This window comes from Piliocolobus tephrosceles, chromosome 12, assembly GCF_002776525.5.
Source record: "Piliocolobus tephrosceles isolate RC106 chromosome 12, ASM277652v3, whole genome shotgun sequence".
NCBI lineage: Eukaryota > Metazoa > Chordata > Mammalia > Primates > Cercopithecidae > Piliocolobus > Piliocolobus tephrosceles.
This window is the reverse complement of record NC_045445.1, coordinates 40,088,684-40,106,210: the sequence shown is the minus strand read 5'-3', so window position 1 is coordinate 40,106,210 and position 17,527 is coordinate 40,088,684. Positions and strand designations below refer to the sequence as shown.

Sequence of the window (17,527 nt, the reverse complement as noted above, 5' to 3'; positions counted from 1 at the left end):
CATATAATAGGCATCCAATAAATGTTAGTTGACAGAATGGCAGATTTAAAAGTTTCTTGGGAAAAGTCAAAAGCAAGAGTCCTAAGATTAATTGAGTTTCTGTGGTAAGATAGTAAGAAAAAATTCCTAGGTGACATGGTCTGTCTGCTAGTAATTTAGTTCTTTCAATTGAACAGCCTGCCAGAAACAATGCTTATAGAGTGACTGTACTGTGGAGTAAGGAGAAGTGAGAATTCCACAGTTTTTTGTAAAATTATGAATCACAGAAGAGTAGAGCTGGAAGGGTGCTTAGAGATTATTTAGTCCAGGGTTTGTCATTTAATATGTAAGAACTCTAAAGCCAAAATATCTTTTAATAAAGTGCACAGAATAATGACAATCAACTAAAAATTGATTGAAGACTTAACTATAAGACCTGAAAGTTGTAAAACCCATAGAAGAAAATATAAGGGAAAAGCTTTATGACATCAATATATCCAGTGATTTCATGGAAATGACATCAAAAGCTCAGGCAACAAAAGTAAAAATGGACAAGTGGGCTACATCAAACTAAAAAAGCTTCTGCGCAGTGAATGAAACAGAGTAAAAAGACAACCTACGGAAAGAGAGAAATATTTGCAAACCATACATCTGATAAGGGGCTCATCTCCAAAATATATAAGAAACTCCTGCAGGGCACGGTGGCTCAAGCCTGTAATCCCAGCACTTTGGGAGGCTGAGACGGGCGGATCACGAGGTCAGGAGATCGAGACCATCCTGGCTAACACTGTGAAACCCCGTCTCTACTAAAAAATACAAAAAACTAGCCGGGCGAGGTGGCGGGCGCCTGTAGTCCCAGCTACTCGGGAGGCTGAGGCAGGAGAATGGTGTAAACCCGGGAGGCGGAGCTTGCAGTGAGCTGAGATCCGGCCACTGCACTCCAGCCCGGGCGACAGAGCAAGACTCCGTCTCAAAAAAAAAAAAAAAAAAAGAAAGAAACTCCTATGACTTAATAGCAACAACAACAGAAAACCCCACAAAACTCTAACTTGATTTTAAAATGAGCTAAGGACTTGAATGGACATTTCTTTGAAGAAGACATATGAGGAGTCAACAAGTATGTGAAGAGAGATTCAGTGTCACTAATCATCAGGGAAATGAAATCACAACAACAATAAGGTATCACTCAACACTTACTGACTATCCCTTACCAAAATGCTTGAGGCCAGAAGTGTTTCACATTTCAGATTTTGGAATATTTACATATACATAATGATATATGTTGGATATGCGATGTAAGTCTAAACAGAAAATTCACTTATGTTTCATTTACACCTTATACACTTTATACCATAGCCTGAAAGTGATTTTACACAATATTTTAAATAGTTTTGTGCATAAAATGAAGTTTTGACTGCAACCTACCATGTAAAGTCAGGTGTGGAATTTTCCACTCATGGTATCATGTCAGTGCTCAAAAAGATTCAGATTTTGGAGCATTTCAAATTTCAGATATTTGGATTAGGGATACTCAATCTGTATGTTTTTTAAAGGCAGTAAGTGTTGGCTGGCTGTGGAGAAATTGGAACCCTTATGTACTGTTGGCAGGAATGCAAAATGGTGCAGCCATTGTGAAAATCAACATGGAGTTTCCTCAAAAAATTAGAAATAGAATTACCATATGATCCAGCAACCCCACTTCTGGGTATTTATCCAAAAAATTTGAATCCTAATCTTAGAGATATTAGCACTCCAGTTGTAGCACTATTTGCAAAAGCCAAAATAAATGAAGACCTAAATGCCCATTTACAAATGAATGGAATTTTATATGTATATATACAATGGAATATTATTCAGCCTTAAAAAAGAAAGAAATTCTGCCATATGTGACAATATGAATGAACCTGGAAGACACTATGCTAAGCAAAATAAACCAGTCACAGAAGGGAAAATACTGCATGATTTCATTTACGTGAGATATCAAAAATAGTCAAACTAATGGGAACGAAGAATAGAATTGTGGTTTCCAGGGGTTAGGAAGAGAGGGAAAAACGGAGTTGCTGATGGGTATAAAATTCGTTATGCAAAATAATAAGTTCTGAAGAGCCACTGTAAAACACTGACTACAGATGACCATACTGAATTACATAGTTTAAAATCTGATAAAAGGGTAAATCTCATGCTAAGTGTCCTTAAAATTTTTTAATTTGAAAATTGAAAATTAAAAGGAAAGAACGATCAAAGAGGTCAAACTTTTAAAGTTAATTCATTAGAGAAATCTGTTATTTGAATATTCTCTTTTTTTTTTTTTTTTTTTTTTTTTTTGAGACGGAGTCTCGCTCTGTTCCCCAGGCTGGAGTGCAGTGGCCGGATCTCAGCTCACTGCAAGCTCCGCCTCCCAGGTTTACGCCATTCTCCTGCCTCAGCCTCCCGAGTAGCTGGGACTACAGGCGCCCACCACCTCGCCCGGCTAGTTTTTTGTATTTTTTAGTAGAGACGGGGTTTCACAGTGTTAGCCAGGATGGTCTCGATCTCCTGACCTCGTGATCCGCCCGTCTCGGCCTCCCAAAGTGCTGGGATTACAGGCTTGAGCCACCGCGCCCGGCCTGAATATTCTCTTTTATGAAATATCTATTAAACATTCTAACCATTAATTGGATTGCCTTTTACTTAGTGTTTTGTGAAGATGATGTATATATTCTGTATAAGAGTCATTTGAAAATATATGAATTAAAAAATTAAAAATACACTAGATGTATTCACATTGAGTTGTATGCACAATTCTTATTCCCTTCCATAAAACTTTTTTTTTAATTTGTTTTAATGAGATTTCAAAATTTTGGTTCTAATCTATTAACTTAATTTTTTAATTCTAAACTTACTTGGATAAATATTTATTGCTTGGGAATATATCACTGCTTTCAGTGCTAACATAGACATGAATGTTGCTGACGAGTGAGAAATAATCTATAGGTATCTGATGAAGATTTTTAATTATTTATTTATTTATTTATTTATTTATTTATTGAGATGGAGTTTTGCTCTTGTTGCCCAGGCTGGAGTGCAATGGTGCAATCTCGGCTCACTGCAGCCTCCACCTCCCGTGTTCAAGCGATTCTCCTGCCTCAGCCTCTCAAGTAGCTGGGATTGCAGGCATGCGCCACCATGCCTGGTTACTTTTCTTGTATTTAGTAGAGATAGGGTTTCTCCATGTTGGTCAGGCTGATCTCAAACTCCTGACCTCAGATGATCCGCCCGCCTTGGCCTCCCAAAGTGCTGGGATTAAAGGAATGAGCCACTGTACCCGGCCTGATGAAGATTATTTTATGTAGCAAATATTTGGTCAGTGTATATAAAGTCATATTAATCTTGTATAATGGAAACACACCTGATTTTGTTATTTTGTATCTAGTAATAAGGCAAAAAGTTAACCATTGAGATGAAATTTCAGATATGATTCTAAAAATGGTCAGTGGACACTGCTTCCTAATCAGATAAATCAGAAATAGTCCCAGTTGCATGTTTTTGAGGCCTCTGTTTATTTCCCATCTAAACCATTTTCATTTATACTGCCAAAAGATTGCAAATACTCATGGATGACCCATGCGGTTGAGCAATAGAAGCATCAGCACAAGGGCACATGATGTTTCCCTTTGCCATTTTACCCCTTGTGCTTTTGCAATTCTCATTCTCACAAGGGAGCTCCCCAATCTGGGTCTTCCATCCCATGAGTCACTTCATACTCCTAATCTTGTTGTTTTCTCATGTTTCTGTAAGGATTTACCTATCCCATGCCTCCGTGTTCCAGGAATATCATCTAAGTTGATGAAGAATCTCAGGGACCATGCTAGGGACAGAGGGGTTTTAAATGTGATCTATAGGAATGCCAATCTATTAAATTGTTCTGAGAAACATAAAATCTGTGGTTAAATAAAATTGGGAAATGTGTACTCTATCACTCTCTTGGAAACTCAAAATGTACATTAGCATACTTAAAGGTGCTAAGAAGTCCAACAGTTAAGAATCTGGTTTCCCTTTGTTTAACACCACATTTCCCACACTTATTTGAACCTATTTTCAAGGCACTTGGAGCACTAATCTTACAGAGAACACCTTTTCGATTTGTTTGTTTGAGACAGAGTTTCACTCTTGTTGCCCAGGCTGGAGTGCACTGGCAGGATCTTGGCTCACTGCAACCTCTGCATCCCCAGTTCAAGTGATTCTCCTGCCTCAGCCTCCCGAGTAGCTGGGATTACAGGTGCCGACCACCATGCCCAGCTAATTTTTTGTATTTTTAGTAGAGACGGGTTTTGCCAAGTTGGCCAGGTTGGTCTCAAACTCCCGATCTCAGGTGATCCACCTGTCTCAGCCTCCCAACGTGCTGGGATTACAGGCGTGAGTCACTGCGCCCGGCCAAGAACACACTTTCTACATTAGAACACACACTATATCAGAAAATGTTAATGAAGTCATATGTCACCCCTTTTTTATAGCAAGTTTGCATTTTACAAAGACTTTAGAGATAACGTTTTAACTCAGCATCACATTTTCACAAAGTATTCCTCTTTCTTTGTTATCCCTTTGCTATTCTTTTCTTTTTCTCTTTCTTTCCTCCCTCCCTCCCTCCCTCCCTCCTTTCTTTCTTTCTTTCTTTCTCTCTCTCTCTCTCTCTCTCTCTTTTAATGGGAACCACACAGACTGCATCCTCTCCCTCTTACTCTCTGGGAAGAAGAGGAAAATAATCATCAATGGCAAATAGCAGTTACAGCAAACCAACACTAACAGCTGGCTTCACATTTAGGAGAGAATGCTGTGCTGCTTCCTCATGTTTCCTGGTGCTTCACACGTTCAGAGAAACTTCTCCAGTAGTGAACTATAGAAATGAACCTTGAAAATACAGTCTTCACAATTTCTTATATGATGATTATTGTACCTGGATCACTTTCCTATAGCCTAAACTCCATCTTTTAGAATTTCCTTTAGTGAGGGTCTACTGGTTATCTGAAAATGTCACTATTTCAAACTAATCATCAGAAAATGGGCATATGTCAATGGGTATGGAATTCTAGGTTGGCAGTTACTTCCATTCGGCTCTTTGAAAACTATGATCCTACTGTCTTCAACTTCCATTGTAGCTCTTGAGAAGTCAACTATTATTTTAACTGTGACTGTTCATAAAATCTCTTTGCCTCTGATGTTCTGCATCTTCACTGTGATTTGTCCTAGTGTAGATGTATTTTTATATATAATTTGTGTACCATACTTAGGTGTCACTGCATTCAAGAATCTGTAGATTAGTATTTTTTAGTCATTTCTGGAGAGTACAGAGCCATGTAAAAGGTATTCTTTATTTCCCTGATTCTTAGAAATCACCTGAGAATCTTGTACATCTAAAAGTGTGTGTTTGGGGGAGGGAAGGGGGGTGGTTACTAGTGACTAAAGAGAATCGGTCCTTTGATTCTCCCAGAAAGTTATAGAGTAGAGCTTCTCCAACAATACATAGAGCTTAATAATAAGTAGAGCTTCTAAATAAATAGCCCACCACAGAAGAGGATAGGCAGTTAATGCCACCCCTGAATTATTCAGTTCAGGATTTACATGTTAAAGCCAAAAGTACTCTCGTGGTAAGAACTGTCCTGCTGTAGATGTAAAAGAGTTTAGTACTTGTTTGTAAGGGGAGTGTTCTGACACTCACAAAATTCTTGATAGGCAGTTGCCAATTCTACTTATGTTGAGAGCGTATCAGGCAGCTGGATTTGAGTAGTAATTAGCTTTTACATTCTCTCAGAAACTTTCATCAAGCTCTACTGCAATTCATCCAGTTTCTGAATTTCTTAAACGTTATTTGGTGGTACTAAGCTTTTTTAGGTTAAAGCAAAAGAAACCTGAAAAATAAGCTAACTTTTTGGGGATTATAGCTGCTCTCATCTTCATGCCCTGCTTAGATATGGATCACCTTTCCTGGGCAGATAGCTCTAGGTGACAGAGTAATCAGTTATAGTGCTATCCAAACTCAGCTTTTAAGACTGTTTTCAGAGGCACTAATTGGATGCCTTCCAGAAAGTTATGGCCCTCTAGAGACCATCATTGAATATAGTAGTACCTAAAAGCCAAAGGAGTGAAAAAGTAACCCCTGAAAATCTAAATGTTAGAAAGAATTTCCAGTAAATAGCTGTAGGGTGGAATGGGACTTTGTGAGGGGAGAATAAAATAACATTATTAGAGTATGCCAGTCACATCTCCTTCGAAACGGATAGTTCCATGGTAAAAAGAAAAATCATATGAAGAAAACATTAACTATAAGCAAAGATTGCATTTTAATACTTTCTGTTAGGTAATCAGAATTGCCATTTATTCAACACACTTTGATATACTTTTTAAATACGTGTCAGGCACTGTTCACCCTCTGAAATTATTTGTAATAGGCCCCTGAAAGATATTTGCACTGAGGGTGAGGTATATTTCACTACTGCAATGTCTCAATTTAACTAATAAAGAGAATAGATTAGAATAAATATTAGGAAATCATCAAATAAAAATCCAAAAATATTTCCTAGAATAGAAGGCTGTCAATCCATTGATTGAAAGGACCTATTAATTGTCTAGTACAACAACAAAAGAAAGCTAAAAAAAGCCCCACACCCAGGCAAATGGTTATAAAATTTAGGACTCTAGAGACAAAGAGAAGTTTCCAAAGGGAAAAATAAATAGGTTACACGCACATGCAAAGACTAAAGAATTAGAATTGGCCGGGCGCGGTGGCTCAAGCCTGTAATCCCAGCACTTTGGGAGGCCGAGACGGGCGGATCACGAGGTCAGGAGATCGAGACCATCCTGGCTAACATGGTGAAACCCCGTCTCTACTAAAAAATACAAAAAACAAAAAACTAGCCGGGCGAGGTGGCGGGCGCCTGTAGTCCCAGCTACTCGGGAGGCTGAGGCAGGAGAATGGCGTGAACCGGGAGGCGGAGCTTGCAGTGAGCCGAGATTGCGCCACTGCACTCCAGCCTGGGAGACAGAGCGAGACTCCGTCTCAAAAAAAAAAGAATTAGAATAGCTTCTCACTTCTCAATAATAGCACTAGGAGCTAGAAGGCAATGCTCAAGATATTGAGACTAATGATTTCAATCTGAAATGCCATATGCAATCCAATTATCAATTGAGATATATTTTTACACACTAAAAGCTTCAAGTATTTTCTCTCTCATATAGCCTTTCCTAGGAAGCTATTGGAGAACATACTCTACCTAAACTAGAAAAAAACAATAAAGTAGTGTATAAAAAGCAATTGATTCAATGTGAGAAAGAAAGAGAAAGAGAGATAAAAAGGGAATTCCATTAATGATGACCAACTGAAGTTCCAGGATGTCTGTGTTAGTCCATTTTTGCATTGCTAAAAAGAAATACCTGAGACTGGGTAATTCATAAAGAAGTTTAATTGGCTCGTGGTTCTGCAGGCTGTATGGGAAGCATAGCAGCATCTGCTTCTTGGAAGGCCTCAGGAAGCTTTCAATCATGGCAGAAGGCGAAAGGGTAGCAGGCGTTCCACGTGGCGGGAGCCAAAGCAAGAGAGAGGGAGAGTTGTTTGGAGGAGGTGCTACACACTTTTAAACAACCATGTCTCATGAGAACTCACTCACTATGACGAGAGCAGCACCAGTACATGAAGGATCTGCCCTCATGACCCAAACACCTCCCACCAGGCCTTCCCTTCAACATTGGGAATTACAATTCAACATGAGATTTGGGCAGGGACAAATATCCAAACTATATCACCAGTTATTCAGCAGAGCTAAAGTGCAACAAGTTCAGGATAGACTACAAGATGAAAGGCTCCAGAAAAACATGTAATCTGCGGTTACTAAACTGGTTTAAGAATGTTGGAGACCATGAAAAAACTTAGGCATAGACTTTTTTTTTAATAGACAAAAAATAACAATTATTAAGTCAGAGGGAAAAAATGCTATATGTGAAAGAAAATATAACCAGGAGTGCTGCTATGGTCTGAATGTGTGTGTCTCCCCCAAAATTCATGTGTTGTGTGGTGCCCTTATGAATGGGATTAGTGCTCTAATAGAGGCTGAAGAGAACATAGCCCTGGTTTTCCATCCATGTGAGGACAGAGCTAGAAAATGTCATCTAGGAGCCAGAAAGCAGGCCTTCTCCATACACCCAATCTGCCATATCCTTGATATTGGGCTTCCCAGCCTTCAGAACTGTGAGAAATAAATTTCTTTTATTTATAAGCCATCAAATCTACAGTATTTTTTTATAGCAGCCCAAATGGACTAAGAAAATTGTTAATGGTTTTTCTTTCAGTTACCATTTTAGCAAAAATAAGAACTCATTCATCCAGAGTTGGCAATGCCCTTTGACCATGAAGTTAATAGAGTGACCATAAAATTAATTGTCCAAACTTGGAAGCTTTTGAGAGTGAAAGTAGGTGCTATTACTAGTTAAGGTGGAACAACAAGCATAATTTAGATCTATTGTAGGCAAGCTGAGACATATGGCTATCCTAGCTGTTGTGAAACTACCACTGTCCACCTGATGGCAGTTTACCTTTAATTGAAGTCAAAGAATTCAGGAGAAAATAAACTTCTGATCTTGGAAGCTCCCTCCTAAAACATGATTTTTAAAATCACAATCTACTTCGGAAGTGGGAGTCGGATGCTTTATTTTTAGGTATTTGGGGATACATAGCTTACTGTGTAAAAACAAGTAAAGAAAATAAATCTGATTTATGAAAAACAATTTGAAAATTACATTCTAGGAATAGACTTTTTAAAAATGTATAATCTTTATTTGATAAATTACTGATGTTAGCAAACACGGGTTCTAAGAGGGTTTCCCAATAAGACTTGAAATGTGTAAATACTACTAAGGCTCATCTTAGAGCTCTAACAACTTGATTTCATTAACCAATGTATAACTATAATCTTCCTGCACTTTTGTCAGTCCTTTTCCAGTCTTTAGTTAAGCTTATTCATTAATTACATTAATTATATAGAGGACCTCCTCCAGCCCCAATATATTCTCAAACTCCCTATCATGTATGTGCTATATTTTAAAAATATATAACTGAACCATTATCAGAGGAGCCAAAATCCAAATATTCTCTACCTCAAAAACCCGACCAAAACTCTGTGACAAGTCTTCAATATTGACTGCTAGGTGTTTTTCTTTTTCTTTTTCCAAGCACCATTGTGAATATATTCGTAAGGATTTGAATTGTGATTTCTTGATAAGGAATCAAGACATTGCTGTTGTTCTTGCCATTTGAAGATTTTCTCATCAAGTGTAACATGAACAGAGAATGGACTATTACCCTAATCTTCACATTTCCACCTGATAAGTTCACATGTGACCATTTTGATGTGTTTTATAGTATGCCATCAAGAAGATATAGTAAAGAAGGTTCACAGCTTAGAAAGTTTTCAAGGTTTTTTAATGTCTGTTACTTATAAGTGAATTTGCCCAAATGAATAAACATAACCATTAAAACTACGTACATAGCACTACTAATAAAAAAGACTTGTCCAACTTAAGTAGATAGTCACATTATTAGAAAATTACTAACCTCACAAGAAGCTTTTTTAAGTTTAAAACCTATTAGTCTTCTATTTCTTACTTTAAAAACAACTATTTTTTAATTTTACTTTTCATTTTTCTGAAATGAATGTTAACCTGTTTTTGAACTCTTACTTTTTAGAAGAGTATGTTATGACTTGAGCTTTTTGGTAATATTGTCATCTATGGAAATCTATGAACATTGCTTTAGCTGGTGGTTATAAAATTAATGCAATTTCTAACATTTCTCCATACACCTGAGTAATTCTGGGAATTGTCCTTCCAAAGAAATCTTTGTATTTCTAGATTGAGATGAGGGAAAAAGTATATGGGTAATTCTACAAACTTCTCCTAGGCATGTACATATCTAGCCAAGCATACCAACCTAAATCATTAGGCCATCAGCACCTTGGAGAAGGATGGACAAGCTTGAAGGGAAGCTATTCAGCAGTAGAGAGTAACAATAAAATAAGTTGTTTCAATCAAAATTCAAATAGATATGGAGGTTATATTTTGAAATGAGTTGGTTTTCACAGTTGAAGTGTGAATTTGTGTTTGTGTGTGTGCTGTGACTCTTTGATGTGTGGTGAAAGATTTCTGGGAACTAATTTTGGTTCCTGAGTTCTTATTCTAGTTGGGTCTGAGATCACCACAGGCAGTGTCACTATTTTGAGCAATTGTACAATTTATTTACATTATCTCCAAAAGGCCTATGCCCACATAGGTACACAGGAGTGCTAATCAATGTAGTGAGTGGGTAAAACCCCTGTTTTTGTCTTTTGTAAGTTTGAACTGTTTTCTGTCCCCTAAAGAGAAACCCTTAAATAAAAATGATGAATTCTTATATGTCGGGGTAGTGCCATGATCATGAAGGTGGTTCTCCCAGCGCCAAGGCTCATCTATTGCACTCCAGATGTGCTGACCCCCTGAGATTTCACCAAATGTGGGAAACTTGATTGCATAATTTATGGTGGTGGTGAACTGTGTTCGCTCTTTCTCCAGTTCAACAAAACAAAACAAATGGCCTTTTATTTCCTAGTGACTGAAATCTGTTAACGTTTGATTAATGTCCATTTCAAAAATGGCTATATTCAACCTCAACTCAACATTATAAAACTGGGATTATACAGACAAAGCCTAAATCATATAAAGAGAAAATCAGCTAGAGATGTCTATCCATTTGGGTACTTGAACATGTCAAAAGCAGCTTGAAATTTTGGCTAACTTTTGTAAACCTTTCAGACTTACACACCAATTAGCATCCAAGGAGACATAAAACCGTGAAGGTTTACAAGGTGCTCTTTCCAAAGAGAAAAGCCCTTTCAAGGACACTTGAAAGGAATTCCTTCCCTGAACAATGGCCGTTCTGCCTTGGCAAGGGAATTTGTCCGGTGCCTGAGTTGTAGTAAAGGCATAGGATCAAGAGGTTCTTCTAAAGGCTCTGCAGACCAGCCCCCTGAAGCAATCAATCAGCAATCAACCAGCTGGCCTTCCTAGGGCTCCTATCCTGTTTCAGGATCTAATAGTTTAAAAATGAGTGGGAATTTGGAAGTTAGAAATTTAATAGTTTTTATAATAACTCAAAGATCAGCCTTGGCAAGGTTACTTAGAACTCGCCCATCCATTTTCTCACTGGCACATTTCATAAAAACAAATAAATAAATATAAATGGTACATTCCCATTAAAGGTAACTTTGCTTCAAGACCCTTTTCCAGAACACACATCATTCAGTGATTAGTCACTCAGTAGTGTTACCAATTTTTAAAAAATTGGAGGCAAGATTCGATTATGGTCCTAAATCTTGAATGATTACAGTGACCTATACACTGCCACATAATTTTTTAAATTAATTTTTTGAAACAGTAAAAACTTGAATATATGTTACAATTAATATGGCATCTCTCTGGTGTTTTTTTTTTTTTTTTTTTTTCTTTTGAGAAGGAGTCTTGCTCTGTCGCCCAGGCTGGATTGCAGTGGCCGGATCTCAGCTCACTGCAAGCTCCGCCTCCCAGGTTCACACCATTCTCCTGGCTCAGCATCTGGAGTAGCTGGGACTACAGGTGTCTGCCACCACGCCCGGCTAATTTTTTGTATTTTTTTAGTAGAGACGGGGTTTCACCGTGTTAGCCAGGATGGTCTCGATTTCCTGACCTCGTGATCCGCCCATCTCGGCCTCCCAAAGTGCTGGGATTACAGGCTTGAGCCACCGCACCCGGCTCTCTGGTGTTTTTAAATAACAAATCTGGATCGGTTAATCAAAGCTGCACTTTGCTGGATCTCTAAACATGAGTTTATTTTGATTTTTAGGTAGTTCAGCATTGGATTTTAGATAAGATTTCCAGAATCAATCAGAAACATCCTGCTGGGTCATTCTTCCAAATTAGGTTTACTGGAGTGCACACCATGGTCAGATTTCAGAAAACTGACTCAACAATCACAAAACTCCTGAAATCTTTTGGGAGCCTCTGCAAATTTTTTGTCTATAATAGGGGCTTAATAATCATTTCATGTATTTCTTTTTTACTCTTGAAAATGAAGTATTTGTTGGTCAGTGGTTGAATGTCAAGAAATTATGTTCAGCCAAAGTGGCCAATGGAATAGAGGTTTAGAATTTAAAAGTTTTTCTACTCTGCATACATGTTTTTAATCTGCTAAACAAACCTTAATTTTGGTGCACACATTTATCTCTCAGAGGTGAACACTAACCATATACTGCCTTTTAACAGTGTTAGTTTAGTCTATATGCAAACTCAAAACTACCAGCCCCTTAAAGAATTTTGTTACTGAAATGCCAAGGGTTCTGTCTGAAATGCCAAGGTCCTGCTGCTTTCTGCAAAGAAAACCAATCACTGAGACAATGAGTATTGCCAAGGAAGAAGCCCTTAATTGGGTGGGGCAGCTGAGGTGATGGGAGATCAGTCTCAAATCCATCTCCCTGACTGACTAAAATCACGAATTTATATAGCAGTGAAGAAATGTAACTACATGCAGGAAAGCAGGAAGTAGGGAAGGGTGAGGAAGAGGAGTTGGTCAATAGGAAACAGGTGGTCAGCTGGCAATCATGATGGATTAGGGGTCTGGCATCTCATTGTCCAAATGTGGTGATTTGGTGAATTTTGGTTCCTTGATACTATCTGGGAGGCCTGATGGTTGGTTTCCTGAGAAAGGAACTCAGATAAGACAAATGTAACTTTCTCAAGTTTTAAGAATATGAGGACAATTTCTATGTTTATTCAAAAGAAACCATAAACATCAGTTCTATGGGACAATTGGGCCAGTTTCAATTTTAGTCCAAATTCAAGTTAGTCAAGGTAAAACAAATAATCTGGCAAATAAATAGCTGCTTTGAGAATCAATTGTTTGGTTGATTGTTTTTTCTTTTTGCCTTGCCACCTACACAGATACTTTTAGATGGTGTGGCATAAATGCAGCTTTTGAGGGGACAAGAGGCATAGGTAAAACAGTGTTAAAAATACAAGCCTATGAAAACCTTAAAGTTCAGAAAAAGAATTATGATGAGGCAGTACTCAAGTTGTCATTAATAAAGAGGGAAAATTAACATTCATTAACAACTAGTTTCCAGGTACCTTGCTATGCTTTATTAATTTTTGAAAAATTCCCTTTACATTAATCCTATTAAGTTGATATTGTTATGACAATATTACAGATGTGGAAACTGAGGCTTAGACATCCTAAATAACTTGACTATGGCTAGTAAGGGGTGAATCCAAGACTGAAGTCCAGATAGTCAGACTCTAGAAACTCCTCCCTTTTTTAGGCAGCATCCATAATGGTTAAGAGCTATAGCTCTAGAGCCAAACTGCCTGGGTTGGAATCCCCTAATTTCAACTGTTTCATTTACTAGTTGTGTGACCATAAGTGTGTTAATTCTCTGTGCCTCGATTTCCATACCTGTAAAATGAAATAATAATAATGTTTACCACATAGGGTTGTTAAGAAGAATTAATGAATTAAATAAGTAAATATAAAAGTGTTTAAAATAATCCTTGACACAAAGAAAGTACTAAATAAATGGTAGCTATTGTTAGTACTTTTACTATGTCATACAGTTGATTGTCGTCAATAATGAGAGGCTGTTTGTATTTTAAACAGAGCAACTCATTAACAAAAATACTGCCTATAAGGGTTTACAAATGAATGACACCAAAAAAGTAAAACTAAAATCTTGCCAACTTCATGTAACAGTACTTTTCCCTGAGCATTTTTAAATATTGGAATTTATTGGAATATTTAGCATACTATTTCCCTACCTTTTATAAGCCATGCCCCTTTGATAGATATTTAAACATTTTAAATTACCTTTAATGCTATTTGTAATTTCAAGGTAAATTAAACATAAAGACTGAAAACAAATGAATACTGAAAAAAGTGGCTTTATTTTTGAACTGCAAACACTTTCCACGTATTCTTCCAACATTTCAGAAACACCGATTTGGCAAACAGGACAATGTGTGCTGAGTGAACTTAGGCAAGTTATATAGTCTCAGTCACCTGCTATAAAACAGGGATAAAGACACAGGTTTTACCTCCTCACCAGATGTGCTGGGAATCAAATGAAACAGTAGATCTCAAGACCCTTTCTGTTCCAGAAAGCCTGATCCAAAAAAGAGACAATTATTGTGGCTGGCAGGAAACTTGTCATCTTGTTGTTAGCAGCTCATTCATCTTCTGATAAAATAATCTGGATGTATTTCATTGTTCTCAAAGTCAAAGAAATACAAACCTTTTCTAGTCATTGATAGTAAGTAATATTTCAATTTTAGAAAGGATAACTCTATGAAGAAAAACAACCATCGATCATTAATGAATACTAACGTTCATTTTTTGAATGCTTTCTGATCCAGGTCCACTCAAGCAATTTATAATTTCATGATATGACTGTTTTTAAGCATATCCAGTGCAGACACAGTCCTTAAAATTCATGATATTATGAGAAAAATATACTGTGAATTGCTGCATTTAATCTAAAGTGATATACACATCTTAGTGCACTTTTATGGTAATAACTAGAATGAATTAGAGACTCATTCAGAATGAATATATTCCTGGTCACTCATTGCGAAAAGGTTGTTTAATATACCACGTTCGTTACTTGTGCAGTCTTCTCTTGTTGCTGTATTTGCATGCAAATGACTTAGTTTTTCCTTCAATTTAAGTGAATTCTCTAATACAAATAAAGATCCAAATGTTAAACCATAAAATAAAGTTGTGGGCTGCTTTTATTAAAAGTGGTTCTAAAAAATTAGGAGAAAGCCACTGGCAATTTAGTCTCATTTTTGTATTCTCATTGAAATTTTAGCAAGTTTTAGGCAAAATAGGCATTTTTTTGTCTCATCTAGACTTGTTTTTTCTCAATAGTGATAATTGCTAGAAATAGAAATCATAAGATCAGACTTAATTTTAGGGGAACGGGGTCAGAGTGGGTGAGTTGGGAGGGAAACAAAATAAAAGGAACGGGTACAATGAAAATAAGTTGGGTGGGTGAAGAAGGCAAGGAAAGAGTTCTGGAAAAGTTTGTAGTTGCACAAATGTAGAAAAGTGGGATGTAAGTCACATACACACACACGCCAAAAATAACTTGAACTTCATTCTTGTGAGTTTACTCTTCCTTCTTACCACCGTTCCAAGTCCTTACCACACACACATTTCAGAGCACGTCTGTCCCTTTAATGGTAGCTGTCATTCAGTTCAAAGCATAGATCAAATTTTGATTGACAGCAAAATGACTGCATTGCATCATTTTTATATAGAGTAATTTTAATGCTTTGCCAGAATGAAAGCAGGTTGAAATTCTCATGTCTTTCTTTGTCGTGTTTCCCAATACAGGGTTAGTTTTAATTGCTTCAATTGATGTTTCTCCGTCATTACAAATTCCAATAAACTGAGAATACCACAGAAATAATCTCAAAAACAAAAGAGCAAAAACAAAAGGTCATTCCAGAGTTTTTTTTTTTTTTTTTTTCTCCTGAGACGGAGTCTCGCTCTGTTGCCCAGGCTAGCTTGCGGTGGCCGGATCTCAGCTCACTGCAAGCTCCGCCTCCCAGGTTTACGCCATTCTCCTGCCTCAGCCTCCCGAGTAGCTGGGACTACAGGCGCCCGCCACCTCGCCCGGCTAGTTTTTTGTATTTTTTTAGTAGAGACGGGGTTTCACCGTGTTAGCCAGGATGGTCTCGATCTCCTGATCTCGTGATCAGCCCGTCTCGGCTTCCCAAAGTGCTGGGATTACAGGCTTGAGCCACCGCGCCCGGCCGAGATTTTTTTTTTTTATTTTTTAACTATCTCTAGAAAAGAGGAATGATAAACAATTAATAGTTTAAAGAGGATTATAGGAAGAATGCCTAAATCACTGATTCAAGCTCTAAAACCACTTTAGCAACTTCCATTTACTGGTAAATACTTAAGGCATAGTAGACCCTCAAGAAATCTCAGATATGATCTATTCTAATCCATTCATTCTATAGATGAGAACACTGAAAGCACTTCTAGTGGCAGATCTGGGAGCAAGGCGTATGTGTCGTGTCGCCAGTCCATTGGGTATTTCCACTCTTCCTTCCTTCTTTTTGGCGTGTATGTGACTTACATCCCACTTTTCTACATTTGTGCAGCTACAAACTTTTCCAGAACTCTTTCCTTGCCTTCCTCACCCAACTTACTTTTATTGTACCCATTCCTTTTATTTTGTTTCCCTCCCAACTCACCCACCCTGACCCCATTCCCCTAAAATTAAATCTGACTTTATGATTTCTATTTCTAGCAATTATCACTATTGAGAAAAAACAAGTCTAGATGAGATGAAATAATATATTATAATAATATAGCTTAATCACAACCTTATTTTTACTAAAGCAGGCCCACCGATTGCCAACAATTGGTTATCTCTTTTAAAAAACTGCATCTTACTACACTGCTTAAACGCAACCCAGCTACATTTCTTTTAAAAATTATATGATTTAGACCTTTCACTATATCAGAATTGCCTTCTTCCAAATTATTCTTAGTTACTGAAGTTTTAGCTGTAGTTGCATCTTAAAGCTTTGCTATTTTTCAAAGCAGAAATTTAGGACATGATGGTAAAGTTTTGTTTATATTTGCTGTCCTGGTATTTTTATCATCTCAAGATAGTTCATACAGTTGGTACCATGGATATAAAGAAAAAGGAAATTTAGCTAAGAAAAATGGTATGTAGGCCAGGCGCAGTGGCTCACGCCTGTAATCCCAGCACTTTGGGAGGCCGAGGCGGGCAGATAATCTGAGGTCAGGAGTTCGAGACCAGCCTGACCAACATGGAGAAAACCCGTCACTACTAAAAATACAGAATTAGTTGGGCATGGTGGCGCATGTCTGTAATCCCAGTTAAACCTGGGAGGAGGAGGTTGTGGTGAGCCGAGATCGTGCCATTGCACTCCAGCCTGGGCAATAAGAGCAAAACTCCGTCTCAAAAAAGAAAAAAAAAGAAAAGAAAAATTATTTGTTGAAAAGTACTTGAAGACTTTTTAGATTGTGAAGTCATTTTATACTCATTATCTGATTTATGGCACACTATTTTTAAAAAATTAGCCACCCTCCAAAGCACGTTCATTCCTGTGCAATTCAAAATGTCAAAATACATGCACGTGTAGAAAATCTTATTTACAAAAATGGAAAACTTCCTTGAATATTTGTTGGAGTCTTCTGTTTTTTTAAAAAAAGATAAGCTTGGGATCACTTATATTCTAGTCAATGCATATGCTGGTCATCTCAGTCCTCATTTCAGTATCTCATGACATAGACATACAATGTCCTCATGCCTGTTTTTCACTGTCTGACATGCAACATGCCATTGTTCTTCTCCTTTTCCCATCAAAGTGAATCATGTATGTGTTCCATTCTTTAGACACCTATTAGATGATTAACTGGCAGATCTGTAAATTGGTTTTTTGCATATGCTGTATTTCATCTATTTTAAGATACATATTG

At 37.4% G+C, this 17,527-nt stretch overlaps 2 non-coding genes across 2 annotated transcripts; one reads left to right on the top strand and one right to left on the bottom strand.

Moving 5' to 3' along the window:
* Positions 1-4,667: 4,667 nt before the first annotated feature.
* On the bottom strand, positions 4,668-4,883 carry LOC111536720. The gene has a single exon (XR_002729805.1). It is a non-coding gene; the product is annotated as a small nucleolar RNA U3 (small nucleolar RNA).
* Positions 4,884-10,386: 5,503 nt separating this feature from the next.
* On the top strand, positions 10,387-10,551 carry LOC111536719. The gene has a single exon (XR_002729804.1). It is a non-coding gene; the product is annotated as a U1 spliceosomal RNA (small nuclear RNA).
* Positions 10,552-17,527: the final 6,976 nt, after the last annotated feature.